Source organism: Elaeis guineensis, chromosome 14 (assembly GCF_000442705.2).
Source record: "Elaeis guineensis isolate ETL-2024a chromosome 14, EG11, whole genome shotgun sequence".
NCBI lineage: Eukaryota > Viridiplantae > Streptophyta > Magnoliopsida > Arecales > Arecaceae > Elaeis > Elaeis guineensis.
The window spans coordinates 9,737,083-9,744,854 of record NC_026006.2 but is presented as its reverse complement, the minus strand read 5'-3'; the positions used below and the strand labels follow the sequence as shown (position 1 = coordinate 9,744,854).

Here is a 7,772-nt window from a genome sequence, read left to right as displayed (position 1 = left end):
AACATAAACCGGACAATCCTATATCTTAAGATACTTAAGATTAGACTTCTTTTCTCTCCATATACTACAAAAAATTATGGAATCCCCCAGCATTCCAAAAATGCTGGCAAAAATAAAAAAAATGTCGCTCATCATATCTCTTGTATTTTTTAAAAATGCTGGATAAATGTGAGCTAATGTGATGTGGAGGATTGTATTCCCACATATACATTTGTTAAATGCGGAAGATTAATGTGATGTTTGGATTATATCCCTATATTTGTAAAATGCAAGGATTTAATTCTTTTAGCGACATTTTGAACAGATCTTTCCCAACATTTACAAAGCGTTGTGATTTTTGCCAACACTTACAAGTGTTGGAAAAAACTATTTATAATGACTATTTTTTTAAATATTAAATTTTTTTGTTGCATTTCCTAATAGGAAAATTTTTTTGCTTTTGGAGACACTTTACTATGATTTTTGCCGGCATTTAGAAGTGTTAAGAAAGGCATATATCATAGAGTTTTTATTTGTATTTTGCCGCATTTGAAAATGCAGAGTTTTAGCATTTATTGTGGTCTTTCATAAGAGTTTATCGTGATAAGTTTAATGATATTTAAATCTATGAAAAATGCTATATAAAATATCCATATTTTTTTTGAGAATATATTTTCTCATCCATCATTGATATCCACAAGAATAACATGTATAACAAAAGCTGAATTTCTTAACCGAAACAAAAGAGGTTGCTTTACATGGTAACAGATACTAAATAGCATACACGAACAAACGTAGTCATAACAACCATACTGAAGACGTTCTTTATTGAAACAAACAAAATTATTTAAGCTCAATGTCCATGCATGATGATTGCAAATGGTTTCTTCTACTAATCTTCAGCAACTGCCACCTGCAAAAATAAAGGAATGCATAATTAGCTTATAATACATAGATATTTTATTTATCATAAAAAATAAATTCATATAAATATATAAATAGTTTGTCTTAGTATAATACATAAGTTGAGGGCCAAGCAATCGACTTATTTGGTCAAGAAAAAGCATCAGATCATGGGTTCCTATCATACTGAGAAGCAGCAGCAGTTTCCATAAAATCGATGCAATCCTTTGATTTAAACTTATCAGATGAACGAGAATCAGAAACTCTCTCACAATCTCTGATAGCAGTTGGACAATCCCCTGTAGAAGCTGCACTACGGCGAATTCTCTCTTCAGATGGTGATTCTCTGCATGCAGAATCTGCTTGCTTTGATTTATGTCTAAAAATTAAAGTAGAAATACAAATTATAAGTAATACACTATCAAGGGACTGTGAAGGGACATACGTCCAGGCAACGACCATATGAATAATATATACGTCATATTATCAACTACCAAGAAAATTACATTTTGGTAAAAGAATTCCTGACAACATGTATCAGGCAATGTTTACTAATAGCAGCAAATAGAGGAATTAAAATAATATGTGGCATCGGAAAAAAAATCTAAGTGGATATGAGAAAAATATAAAGTGGAATAATAAAGGGAAAGAAATCCATAAGAGAAACTTGTAAATGAAGGGTATCTACAACATCTAAACTTTCACCAGACAGTACCTGGCCAACAAGGAAATCCAAAACATATGAGCACTTCTCTACTAATCCCGACAACATAGATGGCAAAAACAAGAGCAACCCACCACCATCAGCACACAAGACCCATATATCTTCACTAAAAAATATGATCTCCCCATTGCTTCAATGCCATTACCCCAAAAAATAAAGTTAGATCATTCCATAAATTTGATATCATGCAGATGTTGAAGCCACTGGCATTTTGGTGCATCCTTACATAGACAGATCCATATAGAAGCAGAATAGCTATATGACCTTCACACATCTTTTTGAAATCATGACTATTTCGCAAAGAGCAATGCTACAGTAACTCAGAAGAATCACTTGCAAAAGTCACTCAGCTGTGTTGCACCATTGACTCTACTTCATGATGTGGCATTCATGATGCCAAATCAAAGGGAGCAATACAGATATTACAAACCAGCTGTCTTGTACCATTGAGTTACATTTTTGAGTTACTAAAGGATTTTTTTCCTAAAAGCATAGTTTTTAAGATACAGGTTCCACATCTTTACTATGTAACCATCAAAAAACTCAAATTGCAACCATATTTGTAATGGAAAAGATCCACAAAATATTGAGATAAGTATTTCTTGAGACCTATACTCTAGGTCAGGAGCAGTTATAATTCAAAGTCAAGTTACAATTTTCTGCAATATTATATACAGATCACATCATCTTTCAAGATAATCATGAATGTATAAGTAATCTATCCAACAGCAACATTGTAAAAATTTAAAAAAGAAAGAAAAAAAAAAAGGTAATGATTAATCATGAATGAATCACATGAGGCTGCTTTACTGTAAAATGATTAAATGGTTATTACTCATCCTTGCCAAATAGAAACATATATACAAGAGAAAAAAACCACTACCAAAAAGTACCAAAACATCCCAATTTCTGTCTGTATGCTTGTCAGAGTATGCAAAACTAGCTTAAAAGGCAATATAATGTTATATTATAATAAGATTTCCATAAGAGTTACCTATATATCTTTAGTTCATGGATAAGCATGCAATGAAAAAAAATCTTGAAAAGCTAATCCTATTCAAAGTCAGAGCTTGTCAAAAAATAAATAACAATTATATTTTTGATCTTAAAGTTCACAAACTACAGATGTGAATAGATGGAGTTAGAACAGTTGGATAATTTGAATTATGTAATACTAGATGGAGCAATGCCAAATCTTCAAAAGATGTATATTAGGTATTGTGTGCAGCTGAAGGTGGTGCCCCTTGGCATTGAGCAACTCACAAACCTCATAGAGCTTCACTTGTTTGATATGCTTGAAATGTTTGTGCAAAGGCTACGGAGACGGGGAGGAACAGATAGACCAAAAGCAAAGCACATTCCAATAGTGAGATCTTATCATGAAGATCGGGTATATGAAGAACTTTAACAACTTATTAATTGCTGACAGAATTGCGGAGTTCCAACTAGTGAATCTGGGAATGCCAATACTTTCCCTTCTACGTATCACCTGTTGTCATTTATTCTCATATCTTTATAAAGATTAATCTCTATTTGCATTGTGTGGGTACCAATCCACAACCAAGTCCAAAATGAATTATCACTGGAGAAAAAGTGTCTAGAAAATTTCAAAATTGATGCTCACAAACTTATTTTTTTATAAAAAAGAGGAATTTTTCACTTAATTCATTTTTCCAAAAAGAGAACATTCATGGGTGTTCATGAGGAAGCTCAGGTAAATGAAGGTTGTTTTTTAAATAGGTTACATCTATATATTATTTAGAAGCTATATTCAATTCAATATCACAGTAAATGATATAGATTCAATGTTAGCAGTCCATTCACTGATGGAAGTTAGAAGTCAAAATATTTATCTGGTGAGTACTTTATATTTATTTATTTTTCTTAATTTTCCATCAATATCATGGTCTTGTTTCCATCGACATTAAGGTGGTTGTGTGTAAGTAGAGTTGTAATGTAAGGGCAGCATCAGAACTTTAGACAGACTTATGAATATAAAGATGGGGTTGCAAAACGAAAATCCAAAGCAGTGAATGGGATCTACAAGGTCCAGAATGCCTATAAACAAAAAGTCAATGTATACATCTTGCCTATGCATCAAGTCATCCCAAGACTAATTGTACCATTAGAACCCTTGACTTGGGATGACTTGACACATGGTGAGGGCCTGAGGGGTCTCCAAGATATGAAATCTTGCTTATGGGCATTTAAGTATTGTATAGCACATCCAAAGGTCTAGATTTTCATTTTGCAACCCTATCTTTGAATTTGGCTATGGGTTCAAACTCCGGTCGTTTTAATTTATATCTAATGAAACATGTTGCATCTACTAATTCCACTTTCTTAAATGTGTAACCAACTCTATAATTTCCCTGTAACCTTAATGAACTACAATTCATTTTGATAACAGCTACAAAACAGTCATACATTTTACTTTATAAAAGAAGGAAAGAAACATAGATCAACATGGATGAATAATTCCAAAAATACTTTATAGCATAGACTGCTAATGGCTTCACAACCTGCTTTAATTTTATTTGACCTTTTTTGTGGATTTACACTGTTTACACAAACATCCAGAAATCTGAAACTATCAGCTTAAGTGCTTTAATGTTCTCCAAACTCAAACTATATCAGTATTAGTTATTTGCATGGAATAAGTTTGCAAATTAAACCGAAAGTTTTTATAGACAAACAGCAATAAAAAATTGATTTGTTAAAAGTATGATATGTAATCCCTAGCTTACAACTCATGACATTAGTCATAATAAAATCAAAATTTTCTAAATAGTTTGTACTTGCAACAACATTGACAATCTAACAACTTATATTGCTACAATTCTACGAGCCTTCCAAAAAACATAAAAGAAATAGCGAAGCATGCAATTGATACTGGAGGGAAGGTAATTGTGAAAAAAGACAGTCAACCCAGTAATAAACAATTTAAATAATCTCGTGCATCTAAATCTTTGTTTTCTTTATGGAACAGAAAGTGATTTTCAAACATTCATTAATGCTTCCTGATCTTCTTTTTTTTCCCCTGCATACAATGCATCTAACAGATCTTCCTTGGGTGCCATTTAGCCTTTGCCTCAAATTGTTGTCCACGTTGCAGAAGAAGCTCAGGTAATATATTTCTTCAGACATCCAATTACAAGCTTCAGCCAATTAAAGACACATCATATTGAAGATGTGTTTCAAAAATGTTCTGGCATCTTTTAAGTATTCTTTTCCCACTCAGATGTGTTGTTATAACTATCCAAAAAATTTTCTGCAGTCTTGGAATTGATTTAGAACAGTTTAAATCCTAAGTTGTTCTCTGTAGAATTTACAGAAAGTCTGTTATATTTATGTCAGATACCTTGATAAACTATTAGAGAAGATATCTACAAAGGGGAACCGGGGAAGCAGGACACTTGAACTCTTTTCTAGCAATTCCATAGGAACCAGGACAGATTGACAGATGATGAAGGTCTCTGATTTATTTTTTGGTTTATGCTTTTCACAAATTGTAAAATTATCATAAGATGGGATAACAGGTTGGAGGATTGGAGATTTTGCAGTGCTTGGGTCTCCTTGCATTTGCAAACCTCCGTGCATAGAAATTGACAATAGAAGAAGAAAAGAAAACACCAAAACTTACAAAACTCAAATCAAAGCATTGAAATAAAGAATAGAAGAAGGAAAAAAAGCATTGAAAACCCATCATCCAGCAGCCTTTCTCCTCCGATGGAGGGCGTGAAAGAGGATTTGCTGGATGAAAGAACCTTTCTCCGACAGCGTTTCACCTCCTATCCTACTAGATTCATCAAAGAAATCACTAAAAAATCAGGAAAAATCTTGATAAGAAACTTACGAGGGGTGTGGTGCCACCAATGCTCAAGCACCTTCACAAGGGTTGCAGCTACTAGCGATCGTCTACCTTTACGATGGGTGCAGCTATCGGCACTCAATCTCCTTCACGATGGGTTGCTGGCAAGATGCCTCTTCAAGCTAGGGTTGTTGTATTTTAAGAAAATGGATGGAAGGAAGATGTGATACGGTGATATATATGGTGCTAGTTTTAGTCGCAGGAAAAGCTCTTCGGCCGGCTATATTGGTGCCAACAAAACAAAAAAAAAAAAAAAGCCCATTTCCATCGTTTTATGCCTACGGTCCATCTTTTCTCTGTGATTATCCCTCATTCATCAGAAATTATGATTTTTGTGGATAGGCATGAAATTGTGCCTTTATAGCCAGCATTTTTACTTTATATCGGTAAAACACGATAATTCTCATTTATTGACCGATCAAGTAGTAATTCTATAAATTTATATCTAATATTTTATCATAAATGTAGGATAAAATATAATTTTTCAATATTTTTTCAAAATATGACTAAATTAATGTCACAAAAATATTTATATGCAGCATTTTATCATAAATGTGGGGGAAAAAAATGATTTTTCAATATTTTTTTAAAAATACAGCTAAACTAATAGCGTAGAAAATAGAATTTCTTACGGTGATATCTCATATGGAGTGTTCGGCATAGATTTTGAAAGTATTCTATTCAGAATATACATAATAATCTCTAGGGCATATCTTCAAAAGGAAATAGGCAAGTTTGTAAGGTACATCATGGACCGCACCATATTTAATAAAGTACGATTCTTCTTTTTAGTTATACCATTCAACTACAGTGTCTAAGGAGGGGTCCCTTTTTCTTTAAGATGATTTAAAAATTCACTGGATAAGCATTCTCTTTCTCGATCAGATCGAAAGATTTTAATACATTTTTCAGTTTGTTTCTCGGTCATACTTTGATACTCTTTAAATTTATCAAAGACTTCGCATTTATGTTTCATAAGATACACACACCCAAACCTAGATAAATCATCAATGAATGTAATAAAATAAGAATATCCTCCTCTGGCTTCAATTGTCATAGGACCATATTCGTCTGTATGTACGAGTCCTAATAACTCACTTATCTTTTCTCCATATCCATCAAATGGAGTCTTGGTCATTTTATCTATAAGATAAGATTCACAAGTTTCTAATGATTCATAATCATAAGAATCAAAAAACTCTTTTTTGTATAACTTGTTAATTCTTGTCTCACTTATATGACCAAGTCGACAATGCCAGAGTAAAGTGTTATTTATATTATCTCTCTTTCATTGTTTGCTTTCATTAACATGAAAAATATTGTCATTAAGAGATAGAATCAGAAGATCATTATCAAAAATGCTATGATAGAGAATTTCATTAGAAAAAAATTGAGCAACTATTACCCTTTCCATTTGTTACAAATCCTCGTTGTAATAGCAACGATAAAAAAATAATATTCTTAATGATCTTAGATATATAATAACAATTTTCTAGCTCTAAAATTTTCTTAGAAGGTAACTTCAAGATATATGTCCCCACAGCTTCTGCCTAGATAGACTCTCCTCCAGCATCGTAGAGCTCGAACTTATCCTTCTTCAAAACTCTAATGTTCTGCAGCCCCTGCAATGATTTGCATGTATGAAAACCGCAGGTGGTATCTAATACCCAAGAGTCTGAATTAGAAAAACTTAACGATAAAATTGTATGTATCTCATACATACCTTTTGGTGCATTGTTGCACCAGCCTTTACAGATGCAAGGTAATCCTTGCAATTCCTTTTTCAGTGTCCTGCCTTGCCGTAGTGAAAGTAGATACTTTTTTTCCTTTTCTCTTCATCTTGCCACCTTTAGAGTTCAATTCTTTCTTTGAACTCTTAATGCCTGATTTCTTCTTAGAGGTCTTATCCATAAGAAGAACCGGAGCTTTATCCTTTTTAATGTAGCTTTCAGCTATTTTGAGCATGTTTAATAGCTCAGGCAAAAAGGTATTCAGTTTGTTCATATGATAATTCACAACAAACTGAGTGAATGATTCAGGAAGAGATTGCAGGATCAAATCCTGACTCAATTCTCTATCCATCACAAAATCCAATTGATCCAGTCTAGTGATCAAGTTAATGCCCTTAAGAATATGATCTTGTACAGATGATCCTTTAGTCATTCTAACATGAAATAACTGTTTAGATATTTCATACCAAGCAGTCCTACTCTGTTCTATATACAACTCCTTAAGATTGAGGAGTATGGATTAAGTATCCATGCTTTCATGCTACTTCTGTAATTCATTATTCAT

The 7,772-nt window shown here is 32.8% G+C and overlaps 1 long non-coding RNA gene across 1 annotated transcript; it reads right to left on the bottom strand.

The window, feature by feature from the left end:
* Window positions 1-689: 689 nt before the first annotated feature.
* LOC105035087 (uncharacterized) lies at window positions 690-5,709 on the bottom strand. The gene is made up of 3 exons (XR_830287.4): window positions 5,463-5,709; window positions 1,000-1,261; window positions 690-892 (listed from the first exon to the last, which is right to left on the bottom strand). It is a non-coding gene; the product is annotated as an uncharacterized lncRNA (long non-coding RNA).
* Between the last annotated feature and the right edge of the window lie 2,063 nt (window positions 5,710-7,772).